This window comes from Amblyomma americanum, chromosome 1 (genome assembly GCF_052857255.1).
Source record: "Amblyomma americanum isolate KBUSLIRL-KWMA chromosome 1, ASM5285725v1, whole genome shotgun sequence".
In the NCBI taxonomy this organism is placed as follows: Eukaryota; Metazoa; Arthropoda; class Arachnida; order Ixodida; family Ixodidae; genus Amblyomma; species Amblyomma americanum.
In genome coordinates, this window is record NC_135497.1 from 414079056 (window position 1) to 414093500 (window position 14445).

General features: G+C 44.2%; 1 long non-coding RNA gene across 1 annotated transcript; it reads right to left on the reverse strand.

The window, feature by feature from the left end:
- Nucleotides 1-6508: 6508 nt before the first annotated feature.
- Nucleotides 6509-12865, reverse strand: LOC144103164 (uncharacterized). The gene is made up of 3 exons (XR_013308266.1): nucleotides 12751-12865; nucleotides 8695-8802; nucleotides 6509-6704 (listed from the first exon to the last, which is right to left on the reverse strand). It is a non-coding gene; the product is annotated as an uncharacterized LOC144103164 (long non-coding RNA).
- Between the last annotated feature and the right edge of the window lie 1580 nt (nucleotides 12866-14445).

Sequence of the window (14445 nt, forward strand, 5' to 3'; positions counted from 1 at the left end):
GCTTGCGCGATTCGGGAGAACACCCAGCGGACTGAGCGCCTTTGGGGGTATGCTCGGTTTCACAACGCACATTTATCGTGGCGTTTCAAATATAGCTTCGAAACGACGAAGCGTACTTTGTCACACTCTTCTTAAAAGGACTGGCCAACTGTTAACAAAGTGCCGCCTGCATGGGCGCTCTGTCAAACAAGAAATGTAATTTGGTGAGTTTTGCATACGTGTGTTTCTACGGGTCGCGCAACCGCCTCGTACCCCCAGCGGCGGGAGACGGCCATGCGCATGTTTGGCAGTGCATTAAAAATACATTGTATTCGAAACGACGCTTCATACTTTCAGGACCTGTTCTAAGGTGAGTTTGGTTGTTCTTCACGGAGGGACGACGTCATAGGTGCACTGAGAAATCCGAAAACTGCTCTGAAAACTTTGCTTCCATGTAGTCCTATGGGAGCTAAGCCTACTTCTCAACCCTAATCGAATCCGCCTGCCGCGAACCCTCCGCTTTGTTCGTAAATACGGTGTGGGTCGATAGGACGCTTGCAGCAAACCTTAGTATCGAACGCTATCTGAAACTTTGTTCTTGACAACTGTGTGACCGATTTGGAGCCATACTTGATGCATGTACGAAAAGTACAAAACTTCCAGCATTTCAACACTAAACGGTAGTCTGCAAATGTATGTCGTTGGGAATAATGTGACTTTGGCAGAGGTATATTGTGTCTTGCATGCGCACAGACCGCCATTGCTGGCTGAGCAACGGTCCCCTTGAATCCACATGGTCTGTGACTGGCACTGGTTTTCTTCACCTCTCTACTCTAACTTGTTTGCTTTTCACTTGTACATGTTCTTTATTTTTCTGGATACGTGTTTTGTTCCTAGCGGCGCAAACTATTCTGGTGCTGCAGACGGAGGCTGAAGGATCTATCGCTGTCGTTCGCCGCGACATTGGGGCGCTTTTTTTTCATTCTATTTCAACGGCTCGTGGTGCGAAACTTTCTACTGCTTTAGTTGCCGCTGTCGCGGACCTTCGGAACCACAGCAAGGCGCCCTGTTACATTCCCCGTATTCGACAGTGTCGGGCATAAACTGCTGACAGGCATCAATCACTGACGTCTTGTTTTGTTGCACAGTTGAAACACAGTCCTGGGGCCGCTAACAAGGAGTCAAAATATCGAAGGCTGACAGTTCAAAAGGGACTTTTGTTTGACGCATGCTGGAGCCTACGGTTTCAATTCAGTTTGTGGGGCACTGGTAGTTTTCTTTCTTCGTTTTTTTCCCCCTCTGACATAGAATTTCATTATGCTCGCGTTATCTCTTTACTAGTCGGACATATTAAATACACAGCTTGAACATCCTTGAACATCAATAGAATCCTTGAACATCTAAAATGCACAAAGCCGCCGCGGTGGCTCAGGGGTTTATGGCGCTCGGCTACTGACCCAAAAGACGCGGGTACGATCCCGACTGCGGTGGTCGCATTTCGATGGGGGTGAAATTCTAGAGGCCGTGCACTGTGCGATATCCGTGCACTTTTAAGAACCCCAGGTGGTCGGAATTTCCGAAGCCCTTCACTACGACGCCCCTCATATCCTGAGTCGCTTTGGTACGTTAAACCCCAATAAACCATAAACCATACGTAACGTTTTAAACACTACTTGTAGATTTTGTACCTTTTTAAAAGCTGCTTGGCTATCTCGTCTTACAAAATAAGAGACTAAGTTTTATTACACTGTTCAATGTGTAGCTTAAACTCGTACCGTATTCCAGTCGTAGAGAGCAGGAATGGGGAGCTCATATATGAATGCATTTTAGGCGATTTGTCTGGTATATCCAGGAATTTTGTTTCGCTCCTCTCATGATTAGGTGAACTTGTGCGAATTCCTTGCAGAGCTTCGCTGTTAGCACGGCACCGCATGCGGAAGACGCGAGAAACACATTTCCTTAGAGGTCTAAATGGTTTATGTTTCATATCATCTATGCCTGCACTATGCGCCACTCGTCTTACAAGGTGTGAAAGGGTCTCAGTACGACATACCAGCTGAAGTGTAACCATTCCGTGGAAGTGTTTTCTGACATAGTCACTTGTTTGTAATATACGTGTACAATATCGCCGCTTAATGGCTTCCACAGACAGGGTGGCTCAGGTAAAATAGAAGGATATTAAGAAAAAAAGTTCTTCCGAAGTGAAATGAAGTGAATGTTAAGTGGTTATATACATCACTGCCTAGTATTTATTCGATTTGCTTACTTTAATATTTAGTCCACAATAATTAATTAACCTTGCAAATATGACTTTAAAGTTTGAGGTGTAAATTGGAAATTTGTCGAGCAAAATGAAATTAGACTCGGGTGCTTCCGACGAAGTAGTCTTAGCGCAGCCCTTTCTATTCGCAGAAATGAAAGGCCGCGAAAAAAAAAAAATACCACGTGACAGTGTGTTCAGCGCGCCGAATGCGCCGCGATACGAGCGCTCTCATCCACGAGTTGGTAAGAAGCTTCCAACTTCGTACCCGCACAAAACATTAGCAGGCTCTCTTGCCTTTTCGGCACGCGCGCTTCGTCTCCGCTGCAACCATTCGCAGTGCTCACGTGTCGCCCTATAGATAGAATGAGCTGCTCGCCAAATGAAAAAGCCCACTGAGCGACGCTCAGCGCCTCAGACGCCGTGGATATATAGGGCCCTGCTGACATGGAACCAGTGAACGGATACGTCGGGCCCCACAGGAACTAACTACACCCGCCGCCGACATCAAGGCAAAACGACGCAGGAGGGAACAGTCAGCCGTGCGTGCCTCCGAAGCTGTCGCTGAAATTCGCGTTCCGGGGGCTAACAGTCCTGCTAACTTTTGTGAAGCTTGACAAAAATTTGCTGAATTAGTGGTCTTTTGCAACGTCGCTGAACGAAAGCCGTCATACACTACCAAAATAATTGACAAATGAGCTGAGCTCAGGTGATCAATAGCAATTATGTGACAGCATATATGGCCGAAACGTAGTCGACTCAAGTGATTAACAGTATATAACAGTATTCATTATTCTGGATAGAAATGGATGCAGAAACTATTACTACAAACAATATTGCAAGAAAAAAAAACGGAAGAAGACGGAAAACCAAATATCTCTTTTGGCTGCGTCAAAAGTTCGTAAATTGTTCTGTAAGTTTCTACTTTCCATTGATCATTATGACGCGTGTTATGCGCCATGACAATATTTTGCAGATCTGCTAGACGTCCCAACTATATAATTATCGTCATGTGCGAGAACCCTAGCAATTATCCAGTCTTAAAAAGCGGTAAGTATTTTTTTTCGCGCTAAATGTCAGAGTTGCGTCAGCAAAAGAAGACAAGGCAAATAATGCACGCGAAGAAGTCAGGTGCGGCTGAGTAGGCATGACGAAACGCGCGTGCCGCTCACAAACGCGGTCCCCGACTGTTGCCAGGGGACCGTGGCAGTGTTTTCTATGCAGATACACTGATGAAAGTGTTAATCACGCTTGGTTGTCCTTGAGACTTGAAGGATGTACGCAGAGCAAGGGCGAGAACAAAATATCCCAAGAGAATAAAAAAAGAACTAATAAGACAAACCCGTGAACGGGTTACCTCCTAATGACGGTTTAATGACGCTTCGCATCGAAACGTTGCTGCCTCCGGTCGGACGTGTACGGAAGCCGTGTGGCGGGGAAAAGAGAGGAGCTGCAGTTAGGAAGCCTTAAGTAGGTCGCCGGACATTCCATTCTCGCCAACTAATGACGTCGCAAGTGCAGTGCCACGAAGAGGTAATTGCGACCTTGCAACTTGGGAGTTTAACTTTTATTATATTAATTACAAGTCCACGACTTCCCACAGACTCGGCGAGTCTCTTCGGGCAGCACAACCAAATATCACAACATTTCTGCTGAGGCCATCATTTGGCTGCAAACTTCGCGAAAGCTCCTTTCTGCGTTTGTGTGGAATCTGTCCAGGCTGGCAAGAAGCAAGCGCGGGCAGCCATTTGATGATCAGGCGAATATTTTGGAAGGCGCACAGCTCTTTGTATTTATTCTGCTAGAAGCCCTTGTAAATTGCCGGTCGTTTTGGACAGGGCCGCTGGCGTTGTCTACATGTGAGCTGTGAAGCGCTGGGCGCCTAACAGAGGCGACGACATGATTGTTGTACAGCCCGATGGTATAAGGAAGACACCCTTGGCATGGCCGGGTATGTGCACACAGGCCAATTTTTTCACTTGCTTAGCCACCGTGCCACTGCTAAAAAAAAGCAGGGGGGGGGGGGGGGGGGGCACAGCGACGTGCCACCGCGCTGATCGATCAGAGAGGGTGATTATTTGAAGACGACGCCGTACCGAATCGGTGTTGAAGCGTATTGGTCTGCAGCATGTGGCCGTCTGGTCTAACAGAAGGCACCAATAACACAACACGCCACGAAAAAAAGAACTGTCTGCTTTTCTATCAGTGTTTCCCTTGAGATGGAGTATTGCGCTAATAAGAGAATATCGCCGGTCAGGCTGTGGACCCTGCCCGTAGGTAAATGGCAGGATTTTTTAATGCTTCTTCGGCACAAACTTTACAGTATGCCTTGGTGTGCGGTTTTTTTTTCTGGTTGCAGCTACGTTTATGTTAACGACAAATTATGCGTAAGCTGTTGAGCATTTAAATATGTTTGGCTTGAGCCATCGCAAAGCTGTCTCAACATTTGCCAATCATGCTCAGGAATACGCTTAGATCTGCAGACAGTCTGCACAAGCGAACTGCTCGCGTCAAGCCTGTTTCACATGCAAGCGAACCGCTCGCGAACTCCGCCGCCGCGGCGCATACACCCTCTCAAGCGGCGGAGGGAGCCTCAGCGGCTGGAGCGACGAGGTTCGGGAAAGTTGGAAATTTTCGCGTCGGCGACGCGGCAGCACCGCATCTCAACCAGTGATGGCCCGGCGTTGCCACGCGAGTTTTTACGCCGCACGTACAAACTTTTGTTTAGGAAATAAATTGTGTCAAGTGCTTTTTAATGCTTAAAACGCAATAATTATATATATTTAAATAAACTGTGAAAAGAAATGACAAAATAATGCTTTTATATTACGTTTTTTTTTGTGTTTGCAGGCCACCAAAACCGGTTGCAGGCGCATATTTTTTGCCAGCAACATTGGCTTTCGCAGCGGTGGGAAACGCGGAGCGGCGACAAGCGTTTGCGGGTCGGTAGGCTGGAAACGCTGATTGGTCACAAAAAGTGACGTCACGCCTGTAACGTGATGGTCACGTGCTTTTATTGACGTCATGTCCGGTTGGTGACAGACACATTTCCCCAAGATTTTTCTCAGGATTCCCCACGTTTTTGACAGCGTGCGCGGGATAAAAAAGTTCATCTTTACCTCCACCCCACCCAGTTCGACCACTTTGCCGAGCGGGGTGCAGTTGAAGAACCCTTGCCTAAATGCTCCCGCCATTCACGTTTACCCCCCCCCCCCCACGACACTTTCCCGATCTCGGATGTTTTGTCGCCTTTTTATTTTTATTTTGTGTGTTTGTGTTTGCATGCACAGTGCACGTGTCTATAATTAAGCTAAGTGCGCCGCTGATTCCGCATTGACTATTCCTGCCGAAGAGGCTCCAGGGAAGTGTCCTGCCATGTCTGCGCTTTATTCTGTTTTTTTTTTGTTTACTCGCTTTGGCCAGCGGCACGCGAGTACATGCATCTCCGCGAATCCGCCACCGTACTCGCCGCCGCTCTGCCTTGAGGGGCGACTATTCTCCCCTCTTGCTCCTCGTTTTTCTTTTTTTCTCTTTTTTTTTTCTGCCCGCTCCCAGCGGCTTCTCGGTGGACAGGGTGCGACAGCGCGTTTTTCTTTTTCTATTTAGTACTCTTTCTCCCTTCTCTTGTATTTTCCTTTTGTGTCCATCTTCTTTCCAGCACCCGATTGCTTGTTGCTCTTTTCATGTGGCGGACATGTGTGCCAATTACAACTCCTCAAGAACGGGAGGAAGATCTCTGTAACTTCGGTCTTGAGAAAGGACAGGCTCTGTCCGGAACGTCGACTCAAAATAAATCTGTCTAAATGAAGCGTCTACCAAGTTTGCATATATATATTTAGTTACCCTTGATGTAGTGTCTCTGTACACCAACATACCGCATGATGATGGCATCCGAGCTCTGGTCGCATCCTATGGAAAACACAAAAACGCTGATGCTCCTACACTGTAAAAAAAAATGTTCCGCAGTACAGAAAAACCCGCTGGTAATGCGTTGCCGCGGGGTTTTCCGCAACATGAGGTACGGACTAAATGTGAGAAACAGAGACTCCGTATGACGACTGTCACATTCTTGGTAACGGAAAGTTACGCCATGCTATGCACGAGACCGAAATCGTTTTTTCACAACGAATGCTTCTGTTTTGTTCTTATTGAAGTTTCCGCAATGTGTATGCATACGTCCTCCGTTCACTCGGAAGTCATTTCATCTAGAACGGAAATTATCTGTATTGTAAGTCTTCGTATAGCTTCTGCCCACAATGTTCACTGCAGATATAGCCGTCCAGGTGCCGAAGAAATAAGTATTATGTACAAGGCTTTCCTTTACGCATATTATGTATTGCATACGTACAAAGAATGCAGCTTAGAATGAAAGAGTGGTAAGTGTTTGGGTGAGTACAAGTACATACTTTTTATTTTCATGGCAAACTACACACATTGTACATCTGCACATTGCTGTCGGATCCATCTGAAAAGCATAAAAAAATCCTTATTTAGTAGTCACACAACATCAAATATAAATTTCACAAATATACATTTCAACCATCTGCTATTGAACAATCGGCTTTCGTAGAAGCTTGCAAAAGCCATTCACTGAGAACCAACCCGTTATAATTTAGTGCCCAAAATTCATTTCTAATAACAGTAAACAGTAAAAACCAAAGGTCCAGAAAGAAGCAGAGAAAATGCGCTTTCCCGGGCGGCACTGTGCGCATGAATCATTACGGTTGTCTATCATTTTGTGCAAATAGAAAGTAGCTCAGGATGGGCGCCAGATACAATTCAATGCAGGTGCCTTTCTGTACATAGTACTAAATGCACAACTTAGCGAGCAAGGAACATTGGTAACATCTGAAAAAGGCCGGACGCTTGCCGAATTTATTGTCCATCCAATTTGTTATAGGCAAGACAAGACGAAGCGAAAGTTCCCGGGCCGAAAAATGCAGTAACATCGATGAGTTCACTTCGAAGCGAGAGGCTCCACATCAGAGCGTGCCGCCAAATTGGCTGTCGAGCATCTGCTGCGTACACTATGTGCTATATGTTTGACGTCAGCGTCCGGTTTCTTCGACCCTTTTCGCCGCATCCGAACTGCCACTTCCGCTTCCGGCGTTTCAACCAATCAGGTGTGCCAGTTGCGGCAGATTATGACGCTTTTTATTATGGCCCACACTTGGAATACGGCCCCAGGAAGCGCACTTCCCCCAAACCGCATGTTTTCACTCATAGTTTCCATTATCTCAGCATGTGCAAGAAAATGTACTAATATCTGATGTCAGTGAAAATGCAGTCACACGTACCGGAAGCAGCTCACTAAGGCATTCCAATATCTCTGCAGTGTGCCTCACGAGGAACGGATGCTCAAGTTTCAAAATAGGGCTCTTTGCAGAAATTTAACCAAAGGCCGTTGCCATGTGAACCTTTTCAAAATGATGACCCAGAGAGTCTTTCTGCTTTTTGAACAGCTGTGACATGTTTTTTACTGGTACTGCTTGGCACAGCTTCAGTCTCCTTCTTGACATTTTGTGAAATAATTATATATCTACGAAAGATCTCGCTAGCAAAAATTTTGGCACTAATGGAGAAGCAAAAAGACCCATGTCCTAGGCCTTTTTTTACACTAAAGGAAGGCTCGCCTTTTAGGGTCATTGATTACGAAGGGGTCCATGTGGCAACAAACTTTGAGAGAATTTCTGCAAGGGCTCTGTACTCTGGTGCCTAAGAATTTCTCATGAGGTGCCCTGTAGATATATCACAACACCTCAGTGAGCTGTTACCAGCCCTGTGAGCGCACTGTCACTTGACATCAAGGGTATGTACTTTTCCTCGCCACATGCAGCAATGATGTATATGTCAAGCGAAAGCATAAAAGATTTCTAAGTGCAATTCTAGATTGCTTGCGGAGGAAAGCACAAGAGTCTGGCCATGCTCAGCTGTTACCTTTGCTTCTTGCTTGAGTTCTACAGTGAGTACTACGTAATGACAGAAGGTGACTGCATCAACTCATATTTAACACCCGTCCTGTGCGACCTCCATCTTGCATTACATGACAGGCAACTTAATAACACCCTTCATGCAAAGAGTGTCATCAGGGTCGGTGTTTTCTGTTAGTTTCCTGGTCCTGTGGTTTGTGCTGTTTTCTACTCTTAAATTATTTACTGCCTTCATTCTCCACTCCATGAAGCCTGAATGTGCTTCACTGGGCTGCTCCACGCGTCACAGAGCAGCCCAGTGGCCATTTTTTTTATACATCGGAGGCACTCAGCTCGAAAGCCATGCTTACTATATTCAGCAGACAAGGGTACATGTGAGACATCATTAATAACCAATTCTCACAGTGGTATCTGGTGCAAGAATATCTAAATACTACTCAGCTTTTGCTTAAGTTTTCAGATACACTCTTAGATTAAAAACATAATTTGGCTACATTAGCAGAAGCACAGCACCAAGGTACTCACCAATTGCCTGAAGCACTGTACGCAAGTTCTCGTGCCATCATGAATACAGCACACTGTCCATGTCTTCATAATGCCATGTCACTCCAGCACTTCGGTAGCAAAATTTTCCTCTAAAAAGGGAGTAGTTTTGTTTATGTTAGACTAGTCATATTTAATTTTACTATATACTATGTACAGCACTCACGGATTGAAATAGGACATTCGGAGCGCGTGGCCGTCGCTTCATGGAGCGCCACCCGTAGACGCTCATGGAACCAAGGTGGTGCATTGTGGTAAGGCGCGAGAGGGAGAACATCTACAAAGCAGAATTGTTCCTTCCAGTAGCCAATGAGCCGGCCTGTGGTTTACCACATGCCTGCGTGGCACTGCAAGGCTAGCGCTCCGAATGTCCTATTTCAATCCGTGAGTACTGTACTTCTCATTGTACTGCCCCAGACTAAAAATACCAATGATCACGCTTTTAATTATGTCATATATGATCACCAAATTTGGTGTAATTAATATGTTCTTAGAAATTCTGATTGAAATAAATCTGACAAAATATAATTTCAGAAAATGTGACACAAGGAAGAAGAGACGCTAGCTAGATAACCTGCACGAATGTTTTCAGTTGCATGCGGCCATCGGCACCATTTCACACAAAATGTACAATAAAGTGGGTTTTACCTTTCCGAATGAAATTTCATGCTGCAAACATTTCAGTAAAAAAATTTTCAACCTTCCATTCTGCATAAAGGAAAGAAAATTCCTCTGGTTTTTTTCACAAGCCTCTGCAAGTACACAATACAGTGAATCTACTCTACAAGTACTTGAATCTATCAGCACGAGACAGGGACGAGAAAGGAAACAGGCACTGACTCACAACTGAAGTTTATTGAAGTGAACAGGGAGTATATAGAAAAGCCACACACCACAAACTACACAATTACACATAAGCTACACCACAACGTAAGTAAAAGATTGCCCTTAACATTCCTCTCTAGACAGTCCAACCTGCTGCATGTTAATGCTATGGGCAGCACACTCACACATTCGTCACCGAGTCATAAGATGTGTCTAGCCTTGATAATTTTCCGGTTAATCTGCTGTGAAAACTGAAAGGAATGGCTAGCAGCCTTCACATCCCTTGCAATGTGCAGATAGGTTACAACCCCTACTTATATTCAAATACCTCTTGTGCTCCTCTAGTCTTACATTGATACACATTCAGTTTCACCAACATAAACCCAACCACATGATAATGGTATCCGACACACCACATACATTTTGCAAGGCACATATATGTTGCCACGTTTCACTCGACACATGTGCTTTTCCCTAACGAAATTCACAAAATTATTAACAATTTTACAGATTGTAGACAACTTATCAGGAGCCGACAACACCATTTTTACTTCATACCTTCTGGCCACAGTCTTCAAATTTTGCAACAATCTATGTATGTACAGTAACACAGTCAGTCTTTTGGCATCTCACTGCCTGGCCCCGGCCTTATCATGCCAGTCCCTGCGAAGGGGTTTCAGCTTTTAACATGCTAAAGGGAAGAATGGCGCAGCATCAAGTAACGAGGACAGCAGGACAGCACACCCACGCACAAGTGCCAACCCTGGAGCAGATACAGAATCCAAGAGCGCGTACTTGACATTCAGCGTTGACAGTAAAGGAAACGATGAAACACGGATTTGAACGCTAAAGATTGAACGAGCCCGATCCTGGGCTGCCAGCGCTGAATGTCAAGTACGCGCTCTTGGATTCTGTATCCGCTCCAAGAATGGCACTTGTGCGTGGGTGTGCTCTCCTGTTGTCCTCGTTACTTGATCCTGCGCCATTCTTATCTTTAGCATGTCTGACAAACTTGCCCAATCTTATATGCTCAACTTTAACAATTTATCGCACGCTCCTGCAATAGCATGGTTGGGAAATCATGCTTTCATTAGCCTTAAAATCTTCTCTTGGAAACCAGTTGTCACGCTGTAAAAGCATGGCTTCACCAATACCGAGCCTAGACTTGATGACGCAATGCTATCTTTCACTAGCTTAGAATCGTTCGACCAACTGTCAAGTAGCTGCTTAACACTCCAAGGTGAATATCGCTAGCACACATGGCGTGTGCAGAACATCAAGGTAAGGTTCAGAAACCGCAGCTCTTTTTGTTGGAACATTTTCTCCAAGGTAAACTTAAGACAAAGGCCTTGCTCCTTTAACAAGTTTACAATATGTACAGGTCCCACACTATCGCAACCTTTGTAAAAGACCAGAAAATCATAGACGTAGCGAAAGATTTCCGCCCAGCCCATGCAATTTCATGGCAATCATTCCATCCACCCTGCTTAAGAGAATATTGCTTAGGACAGGGGCAACCTTCGAATCGATACATTTAGCAGACTTTAGAACATATGCCGCACTGCCATAATCCACAAACATGCTCTTTACTGCAAATAAAAGGAGGTAAGTGCCAAAAAAGGCTTATGTTACACACCCGTTCCTAAACACAAGCTCATCGTTGTGCTCCGATATACACATTCATAAGCTTTTCACAAGATCTTCATACGGGATAGAATAAAATAGTTCTACATCGACCCTAATCACAAGACAATCCGCTGGAATGTCATTTTTAAGATACTCAACCACACTGCGAACTGAGTACAAGAAATGGATCTTCAAGATGCGAAGTAGGCAGATGCCTTTGCAAATAACCAGAGATAATTTTGCATGAATCCTTTTCTGCAATTTATCTGAAGAGCATGTTATTGAATAGCATTTATTTGAAGAGCATGTTTGTAGAGTAGCGCAGTGCGGTATGTGTTCTAAAGTCTCGAATATGTAGTAGTTCGAAGGTTGGCCTTGTGCTAAGCGATATTTTCTTGAGTAGGGTGGATAGAATAATTGTCCAGAATGTGCATGGGCTGGGGGAAACACCTTTTCCTATGTCGATGATTTTCTGGTCTTTTATAAAGGTTGTGATAGTTCGGGACCTGTACATCTCAAGTTGTTTAAGGAGCAAGGCCTTCATCTCAGGTTTACCTTGGAGCAAATGTCCCAAGAAAAAGAGCTGTGGTTTCTGGACCTTACCTTGATGTTCTGCACACTTCATGTGTGCTGGCGAGTATTAAGCTGCTATCTGGCTACATGTCGACCATTCCAAGCTAGTGAAATATAGCATTGCACTTTCTAGCGTGGGCTCAGAATTGATGAAATTATGCTTTCACAGCATGACGACTAGTTTCCAAGAGCAGATATTAAGGTTAACAAATGCAGGATTTCCCAACCTTGTTACTTCAAGAGGATATGATAAATTGTTAAAGAAGCTGAGACAGTTTCGCGGTGACCGGCACAATCAGGCTGGGGTCAGCCAGCGAGATGCCAAAAGACCAGTTGTGTTACCGTATGTGCCTAGATTGTCGCACAATTTGAAAAATGTGGCCAGAAGGTATGATGTAAATATGGCTTTCTCGGCCCCTAATAAGTTGTCTAAAGTATGTAAAATTGTAAGAATAATTCTGTGAATGTGGCTCGAGAAAAGTACACGTGTAGAGTGAAATGTATATGTGCTTTGTAAAATGAATGTGGTATCAGATATTATTATCTTGTGGTCTGGTTTACGTAGGTGCAACTGGAAGGTGTATGTAAGACTACAGGAACACAAGAGTGTAGGGGCTTGGCTAGGTTGTTGGGGCAACTCTGCTGTACACTGCACCGAATGTGAAGGCTGCTACCCTTTCCTTTTGGCAACACGCATTTTGGCAGTAAATTCAGAGAGATTAAATGGGAGATTATCGAGGCTAGACACATCTTATGACTCCGTGACGAATGTGTGAGTGTGTCGTCTATCGTGTTAACACGCAATGAGTTGGGCTATCTCGATCAGGGAAATGTTGAGGGTGATTTTTGACTCATGTCCTGTATGCTTATCTGTAACTGCGTGGTTTATGGTGTTGCTTGGCTTTTTATATATTCCCTGTTCACGCCAATGAAGTTTAGTCGCGAGTCAGCGCCTGTCTTGTCTCCTTTCTCGTCCCTGTCTTTCGCGCTGGTGGATTCACCGCGATGGCTCACCTCTGCAGAAATCCAAGGCATGAGATTTTTTTCTTCACACTCGTGGTTCAGCGCATAATACGGCAAAGGCTTTTCAATTCCAAGGAAAGTTTATGGCTCCATTTAACACTGCCTCCTGCTTACAAGACACAGGGCAGCAATCATTGTAGATTCTACCTGCGACACAAAGAGCAAAGTTTTAGTTTGAGTAGACTAAACTAGGAAAGAAACACATTATATCTATAGCCAAATAACAGAACTGAAAGAAATAGAGGGTAGTGTAATAGTGAACACACTGATATATTGCAAGCAAGATATATGCAGGATATATTGTAATATCCAACACTGCTACCATTGGCTTAGCCAACTACTTCATAAATAACAATAAATGCAGTATCACAAAAATACTGATAACGTACTATTAGTGTTAATAGTAGCAATGCAGGTTCCATGAACAAAAAAAGGCCCAGCGCAGACTGTCGTTCCCACAGCAGCCTTGTGACCAATGGCCGGTGTAAAGGAAAGAGAAATGACTGAAAAGAGAAAGAGCCAGGGGGAAGGAGGATAGGTATAGAAGGGCTTAGGATATGATAGGCAAATAAGGTTGTTTAGACAGCGAGCACAAAATAAACATTACCACACAAGTAAAGACATACAAGACCAACCATATATATCATTGTGCAGAGTGGCAAACTTGATGCCATTTAGCCCAAAATATGTTTTCAATAAAGTGATTATAATTATTAATAGCATAACTGACCGAATGAAACCAAAACAGGGATGAACAAGGAAGTTGTTAATATTTTGGCAGAAATTAAAAGAAGAAAATGGATCTGGCCAGGGCATACAATGCAGAGAATGAATCACCAATGGTATCTTAGGGCAACAGAATGAATTTGATGGATTTCAATGGCACAAGGGCATCTGTGGCCAAAGAGTGCCTTAGCACAAGTTAATTTCGTCTACTCAAGGTGAGATCAGAGACCCATTTCCCAAGCATTTCATTCCAGATAAGCTGAGCACCACGCCAGGAAACAGCTTGCGCATTGTATCGCAACAAAATGAATTTCACCGGAAGGAAAATATAGCAGGAGATAGCTGATTATAAGCTCACTAGATAAGATTAGAAGATTTCTGATAGTGTGGCATGCAGCTGGTGCAAGACACAGATAATTAATCTGGAAGAGGCCATTGTCCTGAGGTGAATGTAAACTAAGCTGTCAAGAATCAGCTCAAGTTCCATGCTTCAAGATGATGCATGTTTGCTCAGTGAAAAAAAATCATAAGTTCACCCAAAAAATGGTATCTTGGCGGTATCAGGCTGCAGGAGCAGATGAATTAATCCTGCCTCAGAGAAGAGCTACATAGAGCACGAAACATTTTAGGCCAGTCCTATACTGACAGCTGTTAATAAATATTTTAAAACTGTTTTTCATTGCACAAACAATAATACCCAGTTTGTGTTGGTCATGTGATTATGTTACTGAGGCTCTCCTAAAAATTCTAGCCAGAGCTAAAATACAAGCTGTCTCAACTTAGTTTCTATAGCAACAATGAAGAACTTAAACACATGCAGATTATCAAAGTAGAAGTTTTGTTTTTCATGAAGTGTCCTACAAATTTTAAATTATACTGAAAAGTAATAGAATGGAGTGCTTGTGCCACAAAAACTAAACCTCAACAACAAAGAGAACACAAGATAAAGGCAATAACATA